Source organism: Balaenoptera musculus, chromosome 8 (genome assembly GCF_009873245.2).
Source record: "Balaenoptera musculus isolate JJ_BM4_2016_0621 chromosome 8, mBalMus1.pri.v3, whole genome shotgun sequence".
Taxonomy (NCBI): domain Eukaryota; kingdom Metazoa; phylum Chordata; class Mammalia; order Artiodactyla; family Balaenopteridae; genus Balaenoptera; species Balaenoptera musculus.
The window spans coordinates 77,879,885-77,906,633 of NC_045792.1; the positions used below are offsets into that span (position 1 = coordinate 77,879,885).

Here is a 26,749-nt window from a genome sequence, read left to right on the forward strand (position 1 = left end):
GTGAAAGACATATTATTTTTCAGTTTTGAAAGCCTCACAGTCACTGTAAATCGTTTCAATTGTGTACTAAGCACATTACATAAGTCATCTTGGCACTCTTTTCAAATTATATTCAGAATCCGACATTGTTCACCAGTTGCTGCTGCAAGTGCTTTAGCCACTGCTACACCCTGATCCAGTCTGCCACTATTTCTTGGTAAACTAGTGTAATAACCTCCTAATTGGTTTCTCTGCTCCAACTCTTGCTTCCTTATAGTCTATTTTCTACACAACAATTACAGGAAGCTTTAATAAAAGGAAATTGTCTCATCATTTCTCTACTCATATCCCTCCAGCTTTCCCATTACATTTATTTATTTGTTTTAACATCTTTGTTGGAGTATAATTGCTTTACAATGTTATATTAGTTTCTGCTGTATAACAAAGTGAATCAGCTATATGTATATATATATCCCCATATCCCCTCCCTCTTGTGCCTCCCTCCCACTCTCCCTATCCCACCCCCCTAGGTGGTCACAAAGCACCCAGCTTATCTCCCTGTACTATGCAGCTGCTTCCCACTAGCTATCTATTTTACATTTGGTAGTGTATATATGTCAGTGCTAATCTCTGATTTCGTCCCAGCTTAACCTTCCACCTCCCCGTGTCCTCAAGTCCATTCTCTACGTCTGCATCTTTATTCTTGTCCTGCCCCTAGGTTTATCAGAACCATTTTTTATTTTTTTAGATTCCATATATATGTGTTACCATACAGTTTTTTTTCTCTTTCTGACTTACTTCTGTATGACAGACTCTACGTCCATCCACCTCAATACAAATAACTCAATTTCGTTTCTTTTTATGGCTGAGTAATATTCCATTGTATATATGTGCCACATCTTCTTTATCCATTCATCTGTCGATGGACACTTAGGTTGCTTCCATGTCCTGGCTATTGTAAATAGTGCTGCAATAAACATTCAGGTACATGTCACTTTTTGAATTATGGTTTTCTCAGGGTATATGCCCAGTAGTGGGATTGCTGGGTCATATGGTAGTTCTATTTTTGGTTTTTTGGGTAACCTCCGTACTGTTCTCCATAGTGGCTGTATCAATTTACATTCCCAGCAACAGTGCAAGAGGGTTCCCTTTTCTCCACACCCTCTCCAGCATTTATTGTTTGTAGATTTTTTGATGATGGCCATTCTGACTGGTGTGAGGTGACACCTCATTGTGGTTTTGATCTGCATTTCTCTAATAATTAGTGATGTTGAGCATCCTTTCAACTGTTTGTTGGCAATCTGTATATCTTCTTTGGAGAAATGTCTATTTAGGTCTTCTGCCCATTTTTAGTTTGGGTTGTTTGTTTTTTTGATATTGAGCTACATGAGCTGCTTGTATATTTTGGAGATTAATCCTTTGTCATTGGCTTCGTTGGCAAATATTTTCTCCCATTCTAGGGTTGTTTTTCATCTTGTTTATGGTTTCCTTTGCTGTTCAAAAGCTTTTAAGTTTCATTAGGTCCCATTTGTTTATTTTTGTTTTTATTTCCATTTCTCTAGGAGGTGGGTCAAAAAGGATCTTCCTGTGATTTGTATCATAGAGTGTTCTGCTTATGTTTTCCTCTAAGAGTTTTGTAGTGTGTGCCGTACATTTAGGTCTTTATCCATTTTGAGTTTAGTTTTGTATATGGTATTAGGAAGTGTTCTAATTTCATTCTTTTACATGTAGCTGTCCTGTTTTCCCAGTACCACTTATTGAAGAGACTGTCTCTCCATTGTATATTCTTGCCTCCTTTGTCAAAGAAAAGGTGACCATATGAGTGTGGGTTTATATCTGGGCTTTCTATCCTGTTCCACTGATCTATATTTCTGTTTTTGTGCCAGTACCATACTGTCTTAATTACTGTAGCTTCTTAGTATAGTCTGAAGTCAGGGAGCCTGATTCCTTCAGCTCCGTCTATCTTTTTAAAGATTGCTTTGGCTATTCGGGGGCTTTTGTAAAATTTTTTGCTCTAGTTCTGTGAAAAATGCCATTGGTAGTTTGATAGGGATTGCATTGAATCTGTAGATTATTTTGGGTAATATATTCATTTTCACAATGTTGATTCTTCCAATCCAAGAACATGGTATATCTCTCCATCTGTTGGTATCATCTTTAATTTCTTTCATTAGTGTCTTATAGTTTTCTGCTTACAGGTCTTTTGTCTCCTTAGGTAGGTTTATTCCTAGGTATTTTATTCTTTTTGTTGCAATGGTAAATGGGAGTGTTTCCTTAATTTCTCTTTCAGATTTTTCATCGTTAGTGTATAGGAATGCAAGAGATTTCTGTGCATTCATTTTGTATCCTCCTACTTTACCAGAATCATTGATTAGCTCTAGTAGTTTTCTGGTAGCATCTTTAGGATTCTCTATGTATAGTATCATGTCATCTGCAAACAGTGACAGTTTTACTTCTTCTTTTCCGATTTGGATTCATTTTATTTCCTTTTCTTCTCTGATTGCTGTGGCTAAAACTTCCAAAACTATGTTGAATAATAGTGGTGACAGTGGGAAACCATGTCTTATTCCTGATCTTAGTGGAAATGGTTTAAGTTTTTCACCATTGAGAATGATGTTGGCTGTGGGTTTGTCATATATGGCCTTTATTAAGTTCCCTCTATGCCTACTTTCTGGAGGGTTTTTATCATAAATGGGTGCTGAAATTTGTTGAAAGTTTTTCTGCATCTATTGAGATGATCATTTGGTTTTTCTCCTTCAATTTGTTAATATGGTTTATCATATTGATTGATTTGTGTATATTAAAGAATCCTTGCATTCCGGGGATAAACCCCACTTGAATATGGTGTATGATCCTTTTTTTTTTTTTTTTTTTTTTTTAATTTTTTTATTTTTTTTTTTTTTTTTTTTGGGTCTTCGTTTCTGTGCGAGGGCTTTCTCTAGTTGTGGCAAGCGGGGGCCACTCTTCATCGCGGTGCGCGGGCCTCTCACTATCACGGCCTCTCTTGTTGCAGAGCACAGGCTCCAGACGCGCAGGCTCAGTTATTGCGGCTCACGGGCCTAGCCGCTCCGCGGCATGTGGGATCTTCCCAGACCAGGGCTCGAACCCGTGTCCCCTGCATTGGCAGGCAGACTCTCAACCACTGCGCCACCAGGGAAGCCCTATGATCCTTTTAATGTGCTGTTGGATTCTGTTTGCTAGTATTTTGTTGAGGATTTTTGCATCTATGTTCATCAGTGATATTGGCCTGTAGTGTTCTTTTTTTGTGACATCTTTGTCTGGTTTTGGTATCAGGGCAATGGTGGCCTCATAGAATGAGTTTGGGAGTGTTCCTCCTTCTGCTATATTTTGGAAGAGTTTGAGAAGGATAGGTGTTAGCTCTTCTCTAAATGTTTGAAAGAATTCACCTGTGAAGCCATCTGGTCCTTGGCTTTTGTGTGTTGGAAGATTTTTAATCACAGTTTCAATTTCAGTGCTTGTGATTGGTCTGTTCATATTTTCTGTTTCTTCCTGATTCAGTCTTGGAAAGTTGTGCATTTCTAAGAATTTGTCCATTTCTTCCAGGTGGTCCATTTTTTTAGGCATATAGTTGCTTGTAGTAGTCCCTCATGACCCTTTGTGTTTCTGTGGTGTTTGTTGTCACTTCTTTTTCATTTCTAATTCTGTTGATTTGAGTCTTCTCCCTTTTTTTCTTAATGAGTCTGGCTAATGGTTTATCAGTTTTGTTTACCTTCCCAAAGAACCAGCCTTTAGTTTTATTGATCTTTGCTATGGTTTCCTTCATTTCTTTTTCATTTATTTCTGATTTGATCTTTAGGTTTTCTTTCCTTCTGCTAACTTTGGGGTTTTTTATTCTTCTTTCTCTAATTGCTTTAGGTGTAAGATTAGGTTGCTTATTTGAGGTTTTTTCTTGTTTATCGAGGTAGGATTGTATTGCTATAAATTTCCCTCTTAGAACTGCTTTTCCTACATTCTATAGGTTTTGGGTCATCGTGTTTTCTTTGTCATTTGTTTCTAGGTATTTTTGGATTTCTTCATTGATTTCTTCAGTGATCTCTTGGTAGTTTAGTAGTGTATTGTTTAGCCTCCATGTGTTTGTATTTTTTACTGTTTTTTTCCTGTAATTGATATCTAGTCTCATAGCACTGTGGTCAGAAAAGATACTTGATACAATTTCAATTTTCCTAAATTTACCAAGGCTTGATTTGTGACCCAAGATATGATCTATCCTGGAGAATGTTCCCTGAGCACTTGAGAAGAATGTGTAATCTGTTGTTTTTGGATGGAATGTCCTATAAATATCAATTAAGTCTATCTGCCTGATGTGTCTTTTAAAGCTTGTATTTCCTTATTTATTTTCATTTTGGATGATCTTTCCATCGGGGAAAGTGGGGTGTTAAAGTTCCCTACTATTATTGTGTTACTGTCAATTTCCCTGTTTATGGCTGTTAGCATTTGCCTTATGTATTCAGGTGCTCCTATGTTGGGTGCATAAATATTTACAATTGTTATATCTTCTTCTTGGATTGATCCCTTGATCATTATATAGTGTCCTTCTTTGTCTCTTGTAATAGTGTTTATTTTAAAGTCTATTTTGTCTGATATGAGTATTGCTACTCCAGCTTTCTTTTGATTTCTATTTGCTTGGAATATCTTTTTCCATCTGCTCACTTTCAGTCTGTATGTGTCCATAGGTCTGAAGTGGGTCTCTTGTACACAGCATATATACGGGTCTTGTTTTTGTATCCATTCAGCCAGTCTGTGTCTTTTGGTTGGAGCATTTAATCCATTTACATTTAAAGTAATTATCCATATGTATGCTTCTATTGCCATTTTCGTAATTGTTTTGGATTTGTTATTGTAGGTCTTTTCCTTTTCTTGTGTTTCCTGCCTAGAGAAGTTCCTTTAGTATTTGTTGTAAAGCTGGTTTGGTGGTGCTGAATTCTCTTAACTTTTGCTTGTCTGTAAGGGTTTTAATTTTTCTGTCGAATCTGAACAAGATCCTTGCTGAGTAGAGTAATCTTAGTTGTAGGTTTTTCCCTTTCATCACTTTAAATATGTCCTGCCACTCCCTTCTGACTTGCAGAGTTTCTGCTGAAAGATCAGCTGTTAACCTTCTGGGGTTTCCCTTGTATATTATTTGTTGCTTTTCGCTGGCTTTTAATACTTTTTCTTTGAATTTAATTTCTGATAGTTTGATTAATATGTGTCTTGGTGTGCTTCTCCTTGGATTTATCCTGTATGGAACTCTCTGCGCTTCCTGGACTTGATTGACTATTTCCTTTCCCATGTTAGGGAAGGTTTCAACTATAATCTCTCCAAATATTTTCTCAGTTCCTTTCTTTTTCTCTTCTTCTTCTGGGACCCCTATAATTCAAATGTTGATTCTTTAATGCTGTTGTCTGAGAAATCTCTGAGACTTCCTCAATTCTTTTCATTATTTTTCCTTTGTTCTGCTCTGTGGTAATTATTTCCACTATTTTATCTTCCAGGTCACTTATCCCTTCTTCTCCCTCAATTATTCTGCTATTGATTCCTTCTAGAGAATTTTTCATTTCATTTATTGTGTTGTTCATCATTGTTTGTTTGCTCTTTAGTTCTTCTAGGTCCTTGTTAAACATTTCTTGTATTTTCTCCATTCTATTTACAAGATTTTGGATCATCTTTACTATCATTACTCTGAATTCTTTTTCAGGTAGACTGCCTATTTCCTCTTCATTTGTTTCATTTGGTGAGTTTTTACCTTGCTCCTTCCTTTGCTGCATATTTCTTTTTCTTCTCATTTTGTTTAACTACTGTGTTTGGTGTCTCCTTTTCTCAGGCTGCATGTTCGTAGTTCCTGTTGTTTTTGGTGTCTTCCCCCAGTGGGTGAGGTTGGTTTAGTGGCTTGAGTAGGCTTCCTGGTGGAGGGGAGTGGTTCCTGTGTTCTGGTGGGTGGGGTTGTATTTTGTCTTTCTGGTTGGCAGGGCCCCATCCAGTGGTGTGTTTTGTTGTGTCTGTGAACTTAGTATAACTTTAGGCAGCCTCTCTGTTAATGGGTGGGGTTGTGTTCCTGTCTTGCTAGTTGTTTGGCATAGGGCGTCTAGCAGTGGAGTTTGCTGGCCGTTTGGTGGAGGTGGGTCTTAATGTTTAGATGAAGATCTCTGGGTGCACTCTCATCAATTGATATTACATGGGGCCAGGAGGTTTCTCGTGGTCCAGTGTCCTGGACTCGACCTTCCCATCTCAGAAGCTCAGGCATAACACCCAGCTGGCACACCAAGACCCTGCCAGCCACACTGCTCAGAAGAAAAGGAAGAAAGAAAAAATGAAGAGATAGAACCCTAGGACAAATGGTAAAAGCAAACCTAAACCGACAAAATCACACAAAGAAGCATACACATGCACACTCACAAAAAGAGAAAAATGAAAAATAAAAATAGATAAATAAATTAAATTAAATTAAAAATAATTCAAAAAATAAAAATAAAAAAATTTAACGTTAAAGAGGGAAGCAACCAAACCCATAAACAAATCCACCAATGATAATAAGCACTAAAAACTAAACTAAAGTAAACATAAAACCAGCAACAAATTAGATGCAGAAAGCAAATCCCAATTCTAAGTTTGCTCCCAAAGTCCACTGCCTCGGTTTTGAGAACATTCATTGTCTGTTCAGGTATTCTTCAGATGCAGGGTTTATCAAGTTGACTCTGGGGATTTAATCTGTTGCTCCTGAGGCTGCACAGAGAAATTTCCCTTTCTCTTCTTTGTCCACACAGGTACTAGGGTTCAGCTTTGTTTTGGCCCTGTCTCTGCATGTAGGCCACCCTGAACCTCTTCTGTACCCAGACAGCAGGAGGTTAAAGCAGCAGCAGATTAGGGCTCTCTTGCTCCCTCAGGCCGGGGAGAGGGAAGGGTATGGTAGTCATAATTAGAATGTGGGGCGAGCCTGTGGCCACCAGTGTGACATTGCAACAGCCTGAGGCGTGCCATGTGTTCTCCCGGGGAAGATGTCCCTGGATCACGGGACCCTGGCAGTGGCGGGCTGCACAGGCTCCCAGGGCAGGTGTGGGTAGTGACCTGTGCTTGCACACAGGATCCTTGGTGGCAGCTGCAGCAGCATTAGTGGTTCATGCCCGTCTCGGGGGTCTGAGCTGATAGCCGCGGCTCACACCCATCTCTGATGCTCGTTTAGATGGTGCTCTGCCTTCTGTGGGCACACTGGGAAGGAATCCCCTCTCCTCACACACCCCGACACAATCGTCTCTTGCCTCTTAGGCAGGTCCAGACTTTTTCCTGGACTCCCTCCCAGCTAGCTGTGACACACTAGCCCCCTTCAGGCTGTCTTCACACAGCCAACCCCAGTCCTCTCCCTGGGATCTGACCTCCGAAGCCTGAGCCTTAGCTCCCGACCCCCACCCACCCTGGCAGGTGAGCAGACAAGCCTCTCAGGCTGGTGAGTGCTGGTCGGCACCAATCCTTAGTGCGGAAATCTCTCCATTTTGCCCTCTGCACCCCTGCTGCTGCACTCTCCTTCATGGCTCTGAAGCTTCCCTCCCACCCACCCCCCATCCCCGCCAGTGAAGGGGCTCCCTAGTGTGTAGAAACTTTTCCTCCTTCACAGCTCCCTCCCAGAGGTGCAGGTCCTGTCCTTATTCTTTTGTCTCTCTTTTTTCTTTTTTCTTTTGCCCTACCCAGGTACTTGGGGATTTTCTTGCCTTTTGGGAAGTCTGAGGTCTTCTGCCAGCATTCAGTAGGTGTTCTGTAGGAGTTGTTCCACATGTAGATGTATTTCTGATATATTTGTGGGGAGGAAGTTGGTCTCCACGTCTTACTCCTCTGCCACCTTGAAGGTCTCCCCTCCCATTACATTTAAAATGAGAACCTCTTAATGTGGCCTTCAGAGGCCTTAAGGGATATCTGGGCCTGGCCTCTTTAGGCCATTTTCTAATGCCTCCTTTCCCTTACAATGCTGCAGCCAATCCAACCTTGTTTTGTTCCCTGTTGCTCTTATCCCAGGGCCCTCGATTTCAAGAAACCAGATTCATACAAGCTTCACTTTATGTGCCACAATCTTGATTTATTTTTCTTCTTAATACTTAAGAAGTATTACCTGTAATTATGTGACGTGTTTCTCTCTCTCTTTCTTTTTCCAGAAGACAGAGACTTTGTTAATTTTCTTGATGCCTGTAGCACAGAATAAAGAAATTATCTGGCACATAGTAGGTGCTCCAAGAATATTTTTAGGATCAGAAAAATGGATAAAAGGAAAAAAGGATATTGACACATATACCTTTGGAGAGTTTGCTGTAAAATTTGCCCATTAGTTTTCTCTCCATGATGTTATTCCTCACTGTGACTTTTCTCACCTGTTAGAAATCATTACTTTGTTATTTTTCTCATTGAGGACCTAATCTGATTATGTTCCCCTTTTTCATTTAGATTGTGTTGACAAACCTTTCGGAAGAGCATTTAAAGACCTAATAGTCAACACTCTTATTAAGAAGTAGGAGTATGACTTTCTAACATTACTCTCTTCTTTGAAGTCCTCCCTAACCCTCAGTCCTTGAGATTCCTCCTCATTTCTATTTTTATAGCACTTTGGATATGGTTTTGTTCATATTCAGCTTACTAGATGATAATAATTACTATTTATATCTGTCTTATTCATATTTCCTAGCACATACCATGTTCTCAATAATAGATAAATAGATAAATGATGATTGAGTGAATGTATGGAAGAGTAGATGTGAGTAGAAAAACGCCAACACACAGACACAGTGGAAGGTAGTTTATCTGCAGAATTTCCTTAGTTGGAGGGTTGACCCTGTCCAGCTCCAGCCGTACCCTCACTGTGACTGGCTAGTGTCAGGACTTTAGAACAATGGTAGTGTTAGGGAAAAGCAGGCAACAAAGGAACAGCAAAGAATTAATAAGTCTGGATCTTCATTACCACCATATTCTAACCACTGAATAAACCATCTTATGAACCATTCGATTTATTTTTAACAGGAAACTTTGGTGGAGTAATAATTTTAAAAATTGTGGAATGTATCAGCAGTCAGAAGATCCAGTTTCAGGTATTACCTCTATCACTAACCAGAAGGGTACACACCATCTGCCTTAGCTACCTGATTTGTGAAATGGAGATAACAATATTACAGTTTGATTTTTTTCTTGTAATGTAACTAGACATTGTTTGTTAAAATATAGTCACTATTCTTTTTTTTTTTTTTTTTTTTTTTTAATTTATTTTTATTTTTTTTTAGCTGTGTTGGGTCTTCGTTTCGTGCAAGGGCTTTCTCTAGTTGTGGCAAGCGGGGGCCACCCTTCATCGTGGTGCGTGGGCCTCTCACTATCGCGGCCCCTCCCATTGTGGGGCACAGGCTCCAGACGCACAGGCTCAGTAATTGTGGCTCACGGGCCCAGTTGCTCCGCGGCATGTGGGATCTTCCCAGACCAGGGCTCGAACCCGTGTCCCCTGCATTAGCAGGTGGATTCCCAACCACTGTGCCACAAGGGAAGCCCAAGTCACTATTACTGACTATATTCTCCATGCCATATATGCCCATGACTTATTTATTTTATATCTGGAATTTGTACCTCTTGATCCCCTTCACCCATTTTGCACCCAACCAACTTGCCTCCTCTCTGGCAACCACCAATCTGTTCTCTGTATCTATGAATCTGGTTTTGTTTTGCTTAAGTAGTTTGTTTTGTGTTTTAGATTCCACATATAAGTGGAATTATATAAGTGAATTATGTAGTATTTGTCTTTCTCTGTCTTATTTCACTTAGCATAATATCGATGTTTTCCATCCATGTTGTCACAATTGGCAAGATTTCATTCTTTTACTTATGGCTGAGTAATATTCCATTACATATATATACCACTTCTTTATCCATTCATCCACTGATGGACACTTAGCTTGCTTCTGTATCTGGGTTATGGTAAATAATGCTATAGTGAACATAATGGTGCATATCATTTTGAATTAGTGTTTTTGTTATCTTTGGACAGATACCCAAAAGCAAATTGCTGGATAAGATGAGAGTTCTATTTTTAATTTTTTGTAGAGTCTCCATACTGTTTTCCACAGTGGTTGCACCAATGTACATTTCCAGCAACAGTGTACAAGGGTTCCCTTTTTTCTGCATTCTTGCCAAAACTTGCTGTTTCTTGTCTTTTTGATAATAACCATTCTGACAGGTGTGAGGTGATACCTCATTGTGGTTTTGATTTGCATTTCCCTGATGAATAGTGACACTGAACATCTTTTCATGTGCCTGTTGGCCATCTGTATGTTTTCTTTGGAAAAAATGTTTATTCATATCTTGTGCTCATTTTTAAATCAAGCTGTTTGTTTTTCTGATGTTGAGTTGTATGAGTTTTTTAATAATATTTGGATATTAACCCCTTATTAGATATATGATTTACAAATATTTTCTCTCAGTCAGTAGGTGTCTGTTTCTTTTGTTGATGATTTCCTTCACCGTGCAGAAGTTTTAAGTTTGATGTAGCCCTATTTGTTTATTTTTGCTTTTTGCTGTTGAAGTCAGATCCAAAAAAATACATTGCTAAGATTGATGTCAAAGAGCTTACTACCTATGTTTTCTTCCAATAGTTTTATGATTTCAGGTCTTAAACATTCAAATCTTTGATCCATTTTGAGGGGTTTTGTTCTGTTCTGTTTTGTTTTGTTTTTCATATATGGTATACAATGGTGCTACAATTTCATTCTTTTGTGTGTAGCTGTCCAGTTTTCCCAACATCATTTATTGAAAAGACTGTCCTTTACCCATTTGTATATGCTGTCCTCCTTTGTCATAAAGTAATTAACCATATGTGCTTGGTTTAATTTCTGGGCTGTCTATTCTGTTCCATTGATTTATGTGTCTTTTTTGTACCAGTGCTATACAGTTTTGATTACCTAGCTTTATCATATAGTTTGAAATCAGGTAGCAGGGTATCTCAGCTTTCTTCTTTCTCAAGATTGCTTTGGCTATTTGGAGTCTATTTGGAGTCTCTTGTGGTTCCATACAAATTTGAGAATCATTTGTTCTAATTCTGTGAAAAATACTATTGGAATTTTGATAGGGATTGCATTGAATCTGTAGATTGCTTTAGGTAGTATGAACATTTTAAAAATATTAATTCTTCCAATCCATGAACATGGAATACCTTTCCATTTATTTGTGTCTTATTCAGTTGTTTTCATTAATGTATTGTAGTTTTCAGAGTACAGGTCTTTCATCTTTTTGGTTTAATTTATTCCTAGGTATTTTATTCTTTGGGGTGCAGTTGTAAGTGGGATTGTTTTCTTAATTTCTCTTTCCTATAGTTTATTATTAGTGTACAGAAACACAACAGATTTTTGTATAGTGATTTTGTATCATGAAATTTTACTGAATTTATTAGTTTTAATAGTTTTTTGGTAGAGTTTTTAGAGTTTTCTATATATAATATCATATCATCTGCAAATAATGACCGTTTTACCTCTTCCTTTCTAATTTGGATGCATTTTATTTCTTTTTCTTGCCTAATTGCTCTGGCTAGAACTCCCAATACAATTTTAAGTAAAAGTGGTGAGAGTGGGCATCCTTGTCTTGTTTCTGATTTTAAAGGAAAAGTTTTCAGCTTTTCACCATTGAGATATTACCTGTGGGTTTGTAATGTATGTTCTTTATTATGTTGAGGTTCATTCTCTCTATAACCACTTTTTTGAGAGTTCTTTTTTATCATAAATGAATATTGAATTTTGTCATATGCTTTTTCTGAATTTATTGAGATGATTATATGATTTGTATCCTTCATTTTGTTAATGTGGTTTATCATGTTGATTGATTTGTGAATGTTGATCCATCCTTGCATCTTTGGAATAAATCCCAGTTGATCATGGTGTATTATCCTTTTAATGTATTGTTGAATTTTGTTTTCTAGTATTTTCTTGAGGATTTTTGCATCTATTTTCATTAGGGATATTGGTCTGTAATTTTCTTTCTTTGTGGTGTCCTCTGGTTTTTGTATCAGGGTAATGCTGTCCTTGTAAAATAAGTTTGGAAGCATTCCTTCCTCTTTTTGGAGGAGTATGAGGAGGATAAATATTAAATCTTTGAATGTTTGGTAGAATTCACCAGTGAAGCCATCTGGAGCTAGACTTTTTTGTTGTTGTTGTTCTTGGGAGATTTTTGATTGCTGATTCAATCTTCTTAGTAGAAATTGGCCTATTCAGATTTTTATTTCTTTATGGTTCAGTCTTGGAAAACTGTATGCTTCTAGGAATTAATCCATTTCCTCCATGTTGTCCAATTTGTTGGCATATAGTGTTCATATTAGTTGCTTATGAGCCTTTGTATTTCTGTGATATCAGTTGTAACTTCTCCTCTTTCATTTCTGTTTTTACTTATTTGAGCCCTCTCTTTTTATCTTGGTGAGTCTAGCCAGAGGTTTGCCAATTGTATTTATCTTTTCAAAGAGCCAGCTCTTATTTTCATTGATCTTTTCTATTGTCTTTTTAGTCTCTATTTTATTTATTTCCACTCTGCTTTTCTTATTTCTTTCCCTCTACTAACTTTGGGTTGTGTTTGTTTTTCTTTTTCTAGTTTGTTTGGTGTAAAGTTAGATTGTTTATTTGAGTTTCTTGTTTGTATGTTTCTTCAGGTAGGCTTGCATTGCTATGAACTTCCCTCTTAGAAATGCTTTTACTACATTCCATAGATTTTGAATGTTCATATTCATATTTATGTTCATATTATGTTCATTTATGTCATATTTATGTTCTCATTTTGTATCTATGTATTTTTTTATTTATCATTTGATTTTTATTTTTTGATGACCCTGTGGTTGTTCAGTAGCTTATTGTTTAATCTCAACATATTAGTGGTTTTCTAGTTCTCTTCATGTAATTGATTTCTAGTTTCATGCTGTTGTGGTCAGAAAAGATACTTGATATGATTTCAATAATCTTGAATATTTTGAGACTTGTTTTGTGACCTAACATGTGATATATCCTGAGAATGTTCTGTGTGTGCTTGAGAAGAATGTGTATTCTGTTGCTTTTGGACGGAATGTTTTGCATATATCAATTAAGGCCACCTAGTTTAATATATCATTTAAGGCCAATGTTTTCTTACTGATTTTCTAACCAAATGATCTATCCATTGATGCAAGTGAAGTGTTAAAATTCAATACTAGTGTTGTATTATTTCTCCATTTAGGTCTCTTAATATTTGCTTTATATATTTTGGTGCTACTATGTTCAGTGCTTATATATTTATAGATGTTATATCCTCTTGTTGAATTGTCCCCTTTATCATTATGTAATGCCCTTCTCTGTCTTTTATTACAGTTTTTGTTTTAAAGTCTATTTTGTCTGATATGAGTATAGCTACATGAGCTTTCTTTTTGTTTCCATTTGCATGGAATATTTTTCTTTTCAGCTCTTAACTTTCATTTTGTGTATGTCCTTCATTCTGAAGTGAGTCTCTCATAGGCAGCATATAGATGAGTCTGGTTTTTTATCCATTCAGCCATTCTATGCCTATATATTGGAGCATTTAGTCCATTTACATTTAAAGTTATTGATCGTATGTACTTTTTGCCATTTTGTCAATTGTTTTCTGGCTGTTTTTGTAGTTCCTCTCTGTTTCTTTATTCTACTCTTTCTCTCTTCCCTTGTGGTTTGATGATTTTCTTTAGTGTTACGTTTAGATTCCTTTCTCCTTTTCTTTTGTGTATCTACTATAAGTAGATACATAGCAATCTATTTTAAGTTGCTAGCAACTTAAATTTGAACATGTTCCAAAGTTCTACATTTTTACCCCTCTAACCTTGTTTTTTATGTCACATTTTATATCTTTTCATTTTATGGATTTTTAACTAATTTTTATACTTTTAGTTAATTTTACTACTTTTATCTTTAAATTTCTTACTAGATTTTTAAGTGATTAATTCACCACCTTTTCTATATATTTACCTTTGCCAGTGAGATTTTTACTTTTATGTTTCCTCCAAGGGAAGAAATCTCATTTAGCACCTAGTTTCAGGCTGATTGAAAACCATGCCCTCAGGCAACACCTTTTAATGTATGCAAATACATACAGTTCCTATGGGGCCCGCAATCCTAAACCCTACTGGTCTTTAGACCAGGAGATCTGAGGGTGGCCTTAGGGGACAGTTACAAATATCAGGGCTCCAGGTAAGTGTATAAGCTATTATCAAGTTGTAGTGATACAAAGGGGTTGCACAAGGTTGCTGTCTCCCTGCTTATCTCCCTGCTTCCCTGGAAGTACCTCCACAGCCTCTAGGTGCGTGGGAAAACTTAAGCCTGTCATTCAGGCTGAAGCTCCAGCGTAAATAAATAGGCTTTTTCACAGGAAGATGAGGGTGCGTTTCAGTCTGCTCTCTGTGCAGTGCCCTGAGGGTGGTTGCCTGCCAAGAATTGTCTCTGTTACAGTCCAGTGGAGACCAGGAACCAGCCTTTTTGGCCACCAGGGTCACCTGATCAATAAATACCACCAGGGCGCCTGCTGGCTTTTCTGAGGCAATTAGAGTGTAGGAAGCCGGGCACTCTTGCAGGCTTTAGGAAGAGAGAAAATGCCTTGACTGTGCCTGCTTGCAGGCTTCAGTGATACAGTGGGAGAGTGCCTTGTAGCGCTTTGGAGCACGTTCAAATTTAAGTTGCTATCAACTTAAAATAGACTGTTATGTGCATAGGATGTTATATGTGAGCTTCTTGGTAACCGCAAAGCAAAAACTTACAGTAGATACAGAAAAGAAAAGGAGAAAGGAATCTAAACATAACATAAAGACAATCATCAAACCACAAGGGAAGAATGCTGTGACTGCTCTTGTTCCCTGGTCCCAGACAGCAAGCGAGGGAGTGTCACAACTGCCTGAGCTTTTTGGTTTCAGCAAGGCAGTGAGACAGTGCAGTGACTGCTTGCCCCGCCTGTCTCAGCAAGGCAGCAGGAGGCTTTGGCTTTCCTGCCTGTGCTAGCAGGGCAGGTAGAGAGTACAAAAATGGTGTCCACCAACACCTCTGTCTCTGGGGAGAGATTTCAACTATCTCCTGCCCTTCCAGCAGATGCTTTATTTAAGATTAGCAAGTGAATCTCCTTCACATATAGTCTAGGCACTTTTTTAAACTGCTGCTGTTGTGAGGGATCCTGGGGTGAATGAGACCACATGCAAGCCCTTTAAAAGGTGAATCTCAGTTCCCTGTGGCCCTTTGGGCCCCTTGAATGTATTCCTGTTTGTTTCCTAGCTAGGTATTTTGGGGGCTTGTCTTTCTTGTGCAGATCCGAAGGGCTGGGGTGACTCGTGCAGGGCACAAATCCCTTGCTCCTCTGAGAAAAGTGCTGAGCTGGGGAGATCCCTCCCTGTTGTTTGTCACTGCGCTGGGGTGAAATTTTGGCAAGACTGTCAAATATGTTCTCTTCTACCTGTCTCAATGTCTTTTATCTTGTGTCTTGGAGGAGCAGTTCCTCTAGTTTTCAGGTCTTTCTCAGAAGAAAATGATACATATGTAACTGTAGATTTGGTGTGTACCTGGGAAGAGGTGAGTCCTGGTTCTTCCTATGCTGCTGTCTTGGACTTAATTTTATTTTAATCTTCAGCCTCAACTACTTTGGCAGTCCTAAAACACGTTATCATTAGTAATGAATGGGAAGGTTACATAGTTGCAAATAAGTGGAGACCAACTAATAAGATCACTCACACATATTTAAAATTGTTCAAGAGTTACATCATCCATTTCCAGAGGCTTAAGCAGTTATAATACAATGTAACAATGTAATGAAATGAAATAGCATTATAATAAAGAAGAATGGTTGAGCTGGAATAATTTGGCTATTAAAATTATACTTCCAGAGATGACTCTAAAGTTTATGTTACAATTTTAGTAGCCTGCTGTATTGATCAGTCCCCTCCAGTTTTGAGCTGGTGCTGGTTTGCAAACAAAATTTAGAAGACTTTATGGATTCCCACTTGACTCAGCAAAAGTTTTTATCATAAATCATATCATTGGTGATAGGAAAAGAGATATTTAGATTAAATTTTAAATTGTTCATTGGCATACTCAAGGTAAGTACATTGTTTCCTACCGACTTAGGCTTAAAAGGGAAGATAAGGCTTTTTTGGTTGCTCCAAATTACATAATTTGTTTTGCGGATTCTAAACATTAGAATTATGAATTTAAAGAAAGACCAAAGGAAGGGAATATATATTTCTTCAATACCTTATGTGTACAAGTCACATAGATTATTCCATTTAATCCTTGGAACGAGAAGATTTATTATCCCAAATTTTCATATTAAGAAACTGACCCACTGCCACTCAGCTAATAATTGGCATAACCAGAATTTTAACTTGGGTTTCATGGAACCAATATTATTTCTCTTTCCATTACATTAGGCTTTATTTCAACATACTAAATGATTTTCTTAAGCTTTGAGAATCTTGGTTTCTTGGTTGTTTTTTTGTTTGTTTGTTTAATATAATGGCTTTATTGAGATACAATTCGCCTTAACCATACAATTCACCCACTCAAAGTAGTGGGTGAAAATTCAGCGGTTTTTAGCATATTCTCAAAGGTATGCACCCATCACTACAGTCAATTTAGATAATTCCTGTCACCTCAAAAAGAAATCCCACAACTATTAGCAGTCAACTGTTATTGCCAGCCCAATGCCCCAAGCTGTAGGTAATAACAATTTACTTTCTGTCTCTATAGATTATTCTGAAAAGTTCATAAAAAATGGAATCATACAATATTTGATCCTCTGTGACTGGCTTTTTTCACCTGGCATAATGTTTCCAGGGTTCATCCATGTTTTTTTATTAATCAGTACTTCAGTCCTTTCTATTGCTGAATAATATTCCATGGTATGGATAAACTGTATTTTATTTATTTGTTCATCAGATGATGGACATTTTGATTGTTTCCACTTTTTGGCTATTATGAATAATGCTTCTATGAGCATTTGTGTACAAATTTTTTGTGAAATTATGTTTTCATTTCTCTTGAGTGTTATACCTATATCATATGGTAACTCTATGTTAAAAGTTTTGAAGAACTGCCAGACTGTTTTCCACAGCAGCTGCACCATTTTTCACTCCCACCAGCAGTGTATGAAGGTTCAATTTCTCAACGTTCTCACCAACATTTGTTATGGTCTTTCTTTTTGATTATACCCATCCTAGTGAGTATGAAGTGGTCTCATTGTGGGTTTGATTTGCATTTCCCTGAGAGCTAGTAATGTTGAGCATCTTTTTGTGTGTTTGGTTATTTTTGTTTATTTGTTTTGTTTTTTTGCCACTTGTATATCTTTTTCAGAGAAATGTCTATCCAGATCTTTTGCCCATTTTTAAACTGGGTTGTTTGTCTATTATTGAGTTGTAAGAGTTACATATACATATACAAGTCTCTTATCAGATATATGATTTGCAAACTTTTTCTCATATTCTGTAGGTTGTCTCTCTTTCTTGATGATATTCTTTAAAGTACACATTTTTAATTTTGATGAAATACAATTTATTTTTAAAAGGGTGTATGTCTTCCTACTGGAGAGCAACAATAGTTCCATTTGTCATAATCAAAATTATCTGTTTTCTACTGTACCAGAAAGTTGTTAGATGTTTTTGTTTTCTGAAAGTCTGTTTTTATTAATTATCAAACTTCCTGGATTTTAAGATACTATCAGTTGTGAAAAGCATCATCAAATTAATAAGCACTTTTAGGAAAAATGGGTTGCTCCTATGTTAAATAAATACATGGAATGTTGACCTCATCCTGATTTCAGAAATGCTAAAATGTGGGGGAAAAGCATCTTAAGATAATGAAATATGATATATATTTGGTATTGTAATTTAGTGTTATTGTTGAAATTATTCAGTTTGTTTGAAATTTAATTTATTTTTACCACATTGGGCAAATTTCATACAAATAAGGTCTGTGTCCTTGATCAGAACCAAAACACATTGGTAGGTTTTGTTTATATTTCAGATAATCCTTCTAATGGAAGAAGGATTAGCTTTATTAATCAAAATGCAGTGTGGTCCTCTTCACTGTCACTCTCAGATCTTAATACCAGCTGCAATTTTTTTAAAGTTCTGCTATTTATAATACACATAAAATTCTGGCAAGAATAACAGAAAAAGGTCTAGGGGGAGGGGGAAACTACTATTCCTCTGCCAAAATAAGAGAATGTTTCACATTCTTTTCATACTGTAGTTTTCACTCTTTGTCCTTAAGTTTACATAGTTTTACAAAGTTGCATTCAGAAGGGAAAGCATATTTGAAATAAAATATATCAAAATAGAAGAAAAGTAGCTTTTTAACTTAATAGTATACATTAAACATTTCTATATGCTGTCAGGCTGTAAAATTAGCAATTTAACAAATGGAAAATAGTCCCACATATGAGTGTACCATCTATTCATCAATTTATTCAACAGACACTAAGTGCTTACAAAATGCTAAACAATGAGCTAAATAATGGGTATGTAGCAGTGAACAAAACAGTCACCTCACCAATGGCACTTACAGTGAGAAGAGATAGATAACCGTCTATCAGCACTCTCTCTCTATTTTTTTCTTTGTCTCTCATATAAGTACAAGCACAAATATATGCATGTAGAACATGTATATGTTCATTTGTATATATACACATACATACATATGCATGTGTATATATACATGTGTATATATAGCATAAATATATAGCATATATATGTTATATAGCTATGTTATAACAATGTCAGTTGCTGATATATATGCACATGTGTAGCACGTATGTTTTGCATATGTGTGTATTATTTTATATCAGGTGCTGATAAAAGTAATAAAGCCTTATGAGAAGACAGAGAACTATAGAAGTTTCTATTTTAGAAACAGTGGTCAAGGAGAGATTCTCTGATGTGACATGAGCAGAACTCTGACTGAAAAAGGGATTGAGCATTCTTGACAGAGAGAGGAGCAAGTGCAAAGGCTCTGTGGTGAGAGTATACTTAACATCAAGGGACCCAGTGCAGCTGGACTGGAGGAAGTGAGGGTAGGTTTGTAGGACAGGGATGAGATGTGGTAGTAAGGAGACAGATGATGCATACACGGTGTGTCATATTATGGACTATGACTTTTACTTAGAGCTACAAAATTATTGGAAGGTTTTGAGTAAAGGTTAACATGATTTAACTTAGGTTTTAAAAGGGCTACTCTGGCTGCCATGTAATAGGAGCAAAAGATAGGAACAGATCAGTTAGGAAGACTCTTATAGACTTGGATTAAGAAACTGTTATCAAGTGTTGACAAATGATCAGTTTCTAGATATAATTTGAAGATAGTTCAGGTAAGATTTGCTGAGCATTTAAATCCATTTAGTTATTCAACAAATATATATTGAATGGCAACTAAGTATCCTTAGTTGTTCTAGATGTTAGGGATGAAGCAGTGAACAAAAAGACAACAAAAGTGAACAAAGTGAAAACCCAGCACCCAAATACCTTGCTGAAGGAAACAGATAATAAATGAAGATAAGTAAGTGAAAATGTACGGCATGTTAGGTAATGATATATGCTAAAGAGTAAAGCAAAGCAGAAAAATGATGCTTTGTGCTAAGTCAACAGAATTTACTTAAGGATCAGACATGGGGATAAGAGAAAATGAGGAGTCAGGATTTTGGCCTATGTAACTCGAAGAATTGAGTTGCTGTTTATTAAGATGGCAGTGGTCTCTGTAGTATAGTATCCATAGGCTTGGTGAACATGCTTGTGAACATAGGTTTTCTTTCTTTTAGATTATAACTTTAGGATTACTCTCCAGTCATTCTGTTAAAATATATTGACACATTTTGTTCCAAAGGTTTTACTAACTTACGTTGGTACAGAAAATAAATGATGATACCAGTTTCCCTAGCATCTTTCCAGCAATGGGTATTTTAATTAAAAACAAAAGATGCAAAAGAATATTTATGTACTAGCATAAAAGAGTACCATTTTTATTTAAATTATTGGTCACAGAGAATATTAAACCACATAAAAATAAATGTTTTTACTAAATGTGTCTTACTTTTTATTACTTGTCTATTGATAGTCTTTATCATTATCTATTGGTATATTAATATTTATCTATACATCATTGTCAACTTCAGGAAGATAGAGAGCTATGTCTATAATCTAGAAATTTCACCCATTTTTCATTCAACAAGTATACAGCATTTTTTAATAACCCACTTTTTTTTTCATTGGTAAATATTTTGTTGCCTCGAAGTTTCCAAAATCATCATCTCTCCAATACTACAAGAAGCAATGTTACATAGTAGCTGGGAATGTAAGGTTTAGAGCCAGATTTCCTGGACTCTAATTCTGCCATACACTAAATGTGATATCCTAGGTAACTGCCTAAATTTCCTCATGCTAATGCAGGCTGGTAACAATACCTTTAAAGGATTTAGTAAGATATTATGTGAAAAATGGCACCCTTCCCATTGCTCAAGCCAAAAACATTAGGATTATTGTTGAAGTCTCTCTTTCATACACCATGACCAATAGAATTCTGTTAGTTTTCCCTGAAAAATATATTCTCAATCTGATCATTTCTCAGTCTTGCTGCCACCCTGATGCAAACCACATCCTCTCTCCCTGATTGTTGCAACAGCTCCTGACTAGTCTCTTTGCCTTTGCCGTTGGCCCCTTCAACCTATCTTCATCTCAGCAATCAGGGTAATTTTGTTAAAATCTAAGAGAGATGATGTCATCCTCTGCTCAAATTCATCCAGTGGCACTCTGTTTAACTCAGGATGAAAACCAAAATCTTTCTAATGGCCCCAATCCTGATGTGCTCCCGCTTCCTCCATTACCACTCTACAGGATATTCTGCCACTCTCACCCTTGCTCACTCCTCACTGCCACACTGATCTCCTTGTCTGTGAACAGACAGGGAAAGCATGCTCCCACCTCAGGGCCTTTGCATTTGTTGTACCCTTTGCCTCTGATGATATTACCAATTGGCATTTTTGCTCCAGTGTTACCTCAGGGAAGCCATTCTTAAACAATTTTATTTAAAATTGCAAATTTCTGCCCTCCCCATACTCTTTATCTCCCTGCCCTTCTTTATATTTCTTTATTGATGACGTGACCTTCTAATATGTAAGTGGTATATTTGTTCTTTCCTTAATTTCATCACTGTTGACTTCATGAGGGTAAAGATTTTTGTTCATTGTGGTTCCTACTGTATCCTCAACCTGGAGTAGTTTCTGATACACTGCACGGCATAACTCAATATATTAATTTAATGAATGAAGGATACCTGATACATTAAGTAATTATTAGCTATCCATGTTAAAAAACATTAGCTGTAAGTAATACTGCGTATAGTTAGTATGAGAAAAAAATCAAGTATTTTAAAAAAGAACACAAACAACTTGAAGACCTTTTTATATTCAGGAATAATATATGCTATGTCACTAAGGATAGAGATTTCTAGTTTCTAAGCTGAGGAACATTGTATGAACATTGTGAAAGACAGTGGTACCATTTACATTATGAGGACAGGAGTTTGCAATCTTGATAGTAGTAAAAAAAAAAAGAAAGAAAGAAAGCTATTTTATATAACAGAAGAATCCTTTTGTGTAATGTCAAGGAAAATGACAATAAGAAAGATAAACATATCTACATTCCTAACAATAAAAGGGAATTTAAAATTATATCATTTAGGATCAAGATTTTCCAAAATAAGTACATTTTTTTCCTTCTTTTAATTAACTCATCTACTAATGATCAAGCTGTACTGGACTCTGTAGTAAATTAAAATACAAATAATTAAGAGAACATGGCCCTAGGAGAATTTTTTCTAAATTCAGAAAAATAAAAGGAGCCATAAAAAGAAAAAAAGCAAGGAAGGAAAAGATGAAGAGAGAGGACAAGGGAGGAAGGAAGGGAAAAGAAAAGAGAAGGGGGGGGAAGGGGAAAAATATGAGGCAATTTGGAAGAGAAAAATGAGCAGTTCTAGTTGGGGCCTTGGGGCAAGAAGGAACAGAAGAAGATTTGAAAAGTTTTTGTGAAATTTGTGGCTTTTGGCACGTCTTTAAAAACTGAGCTTTCCTCCGGCAAGATGATGTAGGTATGTTCTTATTCCAGGAATGTCTGTGTCATAAGAATTAAAGACAAAGAAAAGAAAGAAAGTCAAACTAAACAAAACTTAAAAACCTCTGCATAAAATTAAATTGTGAGTGGAATAAGATTTACATGAGTGAAAAACTTCTATAAATTTTATTTACTGTGTTCCATGGGAAATGAAATGCATTAATTAACATAAATTGAATTTTATCTTTTATAAACATTAAATTAGTAATCAAATAACTTCTAGAGTTTGAGGACTCTTTGAGAACTTCTTCAAAAATCTCTGTTTTACAGATGAAGAAATAGACTCTCAAGGAAAGGAAATTACTTGGTTAGGACACGGCAGATTTAGGATGAGAAATGATGGTCTTGTGACCCACAGGCCAGTGCACTCTCATCAATAGCATATGCCGTTTACCTATTGCTGTTTACACTTTTTACTTTCTCCATCTAGATGATTCTTCCTCCACTTTACCTGTGTGACTTACTGCCTCACCTCATCGGGTCTTTGCTCAAATGTTACTGCAATCCTCTGTACTAAAATAACATCTGTCCTCTCCACCTTGTACACCTGCATCTTTCCTCCTTACTGTATTTTTCTCCAATGCACTGACCACAAAGCATACCTAATATTTTATGTATTTTTTGTTGTTGCTTATTGTTTTTTCTTCTCTTACTTGAATCTTCCATGAAGGCAGGGTTCTGTTTCCTGCTATATGTCCTAAAAGAATATCTGGCATATCATAGGTGTTTAATAAATAATTGTTAAATAAATGAAATGTAATTTTCCTAAATCTAGGGAAACATTATAGTATTGATATATTCACAAACATCAGCTTCGGAGTCAATCTGGATGTTTTTGATGCACCCCCTACTGGTTTAGTGATTTTGCCATGCTACTTAATTTCCATATGCCTTAGTTTATTTATTATTAAGTGTAGGTAAAAATCGTACACACTTCATAGAGTTGTTATAAGGATTAAAGGAAATTATATATGTAAAGTTTCTGGCTCTTAGTATGTGCTCAGCAAATGTTAACCATCAATCAGTGATAGCTATTATTATTAATAGCTGTAGGTATAACTCAAATGCCTAGAGCATTTTAACATAATTGGTAATTAATTACATCCTAAGATGTACTGTGATCTGTTCATCCTTAGTTCATACCACTGCTAATAACCTGATACTGCTAGCTGTGCATCACATTCCATATGTTATAGCAGATTTTAAGCATTACTAATAAAAGAAACTAATGCATGTAGTGTAAACAAAATTATTTTATTTTGTTACAATGCTAAGTCACACAACTGAACTCTTGAAAACACTATATATAGTTGTCTATGTCAAAATTCGTTGTTGATAAGTATCAACACATTGAATACAATAATTCCAAAACATTTTAATTTATTTGAAAAGACTAAATATTTAGGAATCTTTTTGAATTTGAAGAGATACTTGTATCACCTGGAACACAAATCCCAACCACCATGGATATTTCCTATTTTATACTCTTTTACATTGATTATAGCTTGCTCATTATTCATATAAGTTCTTACATGTGATTTATGTTTGTGGTTTTACCCTTTCTGATTATTCCAGTGGTAACTGCCATATTTCAATGTTCTTCCTCCTTTTTTGCTGTTGTGGTTTCATTTCAATCTCCTAATATTTTTTAAATCTTTCTTGTAAAGTTTGTTAGCTTTTCTTCTATGATTTCTCAGACTTCTTACTCTCTTCAAATTCACATATATAAAACTGCAAATTTTTTAAAAATAAATGACCAAAATCAATAGTTTTTTTTAATTAAGCAAATAAGTGCTTAAAATTTGCTTTAAAAAAAGCAAAATTCTATTGAATTCTTGCAAATATCTCGATCTTCAAGTTCAAAAGAAATGATGTGTCCAATGGCGTTTGCATGACTAATTTTGTTTTCAAAAAGTTTAAGTACATTAAATAACAGAGATGCATTTAATTTTTTTGCAAGTTACTGGAGTGTTGACATTAATCCAATAATAGGCAAGGTTCCCTGTTACTACCTTTTTTTGCTTATTTATTAGATGCATGGGTCATATGAAAATTATACCTGGTTACCTTGGGAAAACATGAAAAAAGAGAGCTTAGTATATTTAAAGAGAGAGAAAAGGAAGAAGGATAAAAATGGATGTAATTTTCTCTTTCTCTTTTCTAGCCCTAGGAAAAGATAAGGATTACACGGATGAATCAGAACATGCTAATTATGACCGATCTCGCCTCATTAAAGACTTTGTCCCCCAAAATAATTCTGAACCCAAGCCCAGATTGCCTAAGGTAATGCAAACTAAACAATCAATAAGTCATTTGAAGACTCTAACTTCTAAGTCCATTCAGTTCTTTTCAATTTTAATCGATATTGTGCTGGAGAGAATAACAGGTTAATATATATCTTAAGGACTTAAAATTGAAACGTTATGTGTAGACATCATATTCATTTATACTATCAAACAGAATTTTACAACCATTCTGAAACATGAAATTATTCAGTAATATTTTCTTTAGAGGCTTATTCCTTCACGTTTCTTGTTTTTTGAAAGGCACCATGTTTTAATGAGAACATGGATTTTAGTATCAAGTGAACCAAGATTTGAATTACAGTTCCAGTACTTATAGTTGTGGTAACTTGGCAGGTTAATTAAACTCACTTAACCTTGTTTTCATCATCTGTAGAATTAGAATCATGTTGTCTACTTGACAAAAGTTTTTGTTTTTCTTTCAGTTTTATTGAGATATAATTGACACAGCACTTTATAAGCTTAAGGTGTACAGTATAATTTTTTGACTTACATACATCATGAAATGATTACCAGAATAAGTTAAGTGAACATCCATTGTCTCATATAGACACAAAATCAAACAAAGAGAAAAAAATGTATATTTTTCTTGTAATAAGAACTCTTAGAATTTACTCTCTTAACAACTTCCATATACGGCATACAGCAGTGTTCGTCACAGTTATCATGTTTTATCTTTACATCCCTAGTACTTAATTATCTTATAACTGGAAGCTTTTACCTTGTAACTGCCTTCATCCAATTCCCCCTCACCCACTCCCCACCTCTATTAACCATAAATCTGATCTCTTTTTCTATGAGATTCTTTGTTTGTTTGTTTTTAAAGTGTGACTGACCTACAACACGATGTTGGTTTCTATTACACAACAGTGATTTGGTATTTTTATACGTTTCAAAATGATCACCATGATAAGTCTAGTTATGATATGTCACCATATAAAGATATTACATACTTATTGACTATATTCCCCACACTGTATATTTCATACCCATGACTCATTTATTTTGCAACTGGAAGTTTGTACCTCTTAATCTCCCTCACTTATTTCTTTCCTCCCCTCATCCCCTTCCTGTCTGGCAACCACTTGTTTGTTCTACCTATAACTCTGTTTCTGTTTTATATTTGTCCATTTGTTTTGTTTTTTAGATTCCACATATAAGTGAAATCATACAGTATTTTTCTTTCTCTGTCTGACTTATTTCACTAAGCATAATACCCTCTAGGTCCATCCATGTTGTCACAAATGACAAGATTTCATTCTTCTTATGGCTAAGTAGTATTCCATATAATATATATACCACATCTTCATTATCCATTCATCTATTGATGGGCACGTAGGTTGCTTCCACATCTTGGCTATTGTAAATAAGGGTGCAACGAACATAAGGGTGCATGTATCTTTTCTAATTAGTGTTTTTGTTTTCTTCAGGCAAATACCCAGGAGTGGTATTGCTGTATCATATGGCAGTTCGATTTTAAATTTTTTGAGGAGTCTCCATACTGTTTTTCCATAGTGGCTGAACCAATTTACATTTCCAGTAAAAATGCACAAGTGTCCCCTTTTCCCCACATTCTTGCCAACACTTGTTATTTGTTGTCTTTTTGCTAACAGCCATTCTGACATGTGTGAGGTGGTATCTCATTGTCATTTTGATCTGCATTTCCCTAATAATTACTGATGCTGAGTATCTTTTCCTGTACCTGTTGGCCATCTGTATGTCTTCTTTGGAAAAATGTCTATTCAAATCCTCTGACCATTTTTTAATAGGATTTTTTTGGTTTTTTGATATGAGTTCTTTGTGTATTTTGGCTATTAACCACTTATTGGAAATATTGTTTGCAAATGTCTTCTCTCATTCAGTAGGTGGCCTTTTTATTTTGTTGATAGTTTCTTTTACTGTGCAAAAGCTTTTTAATATAATGTAGTCCCATTTGTTTATTTTTTATTTTGTTTCCCTTGCCTAAGGAGACATATTCAGAAAATATTATTGAGACTGATGTCAAAGAGCATACTGCCTATATTTTGTCCTAGAAGTTTCATGGCTTCAGGTCTTACATTTAAGTCTTTAATTCATTTTAATTTATTTTTGTGCATGGTGTGAGAAAGCAGTCCAGTTTGATTTTTTTGCATGTAGTTGTCCAGTTTTCCCAACATCATTTATTGAAGAGACTGTCTTTTCCCATTGTATATTTTTATATCCTTTGTCACAGAATCATTGCCCACACAAGTGTGGGTTAATTACTGGGCTCTCTATTCTGTTCCTTTGATCTGTGTGTCTGTTTTTGTGCCAGTACCATACTGTTTTGATTATTTTAGCTTTGTAGTATAGTTTGAAATCACAT

The 26,749-nt window shown here is 35.9% G+C and overlaps 1 protein-coding gene across 1 annotated transcript in view; it reads left to right on the top strand.

Moving 5' to 3' along the window:
* Positions 1-26,749, top strand: part of ANO3 (anoctamin 3) — a 200,359-nt gene that overhangs the window by 14,801 nt on the left and 158,809 nt on the right. The window contains exon 3 of the mRNA XM_036861881.1: positions 24,267-24,385. The gene's annotated coding sequence lies outside the window, so the exon portion shown is untranslated. The remainder of the gene's footprint in view (positions 1-24,266; positions 24,386-26,749) is intronic.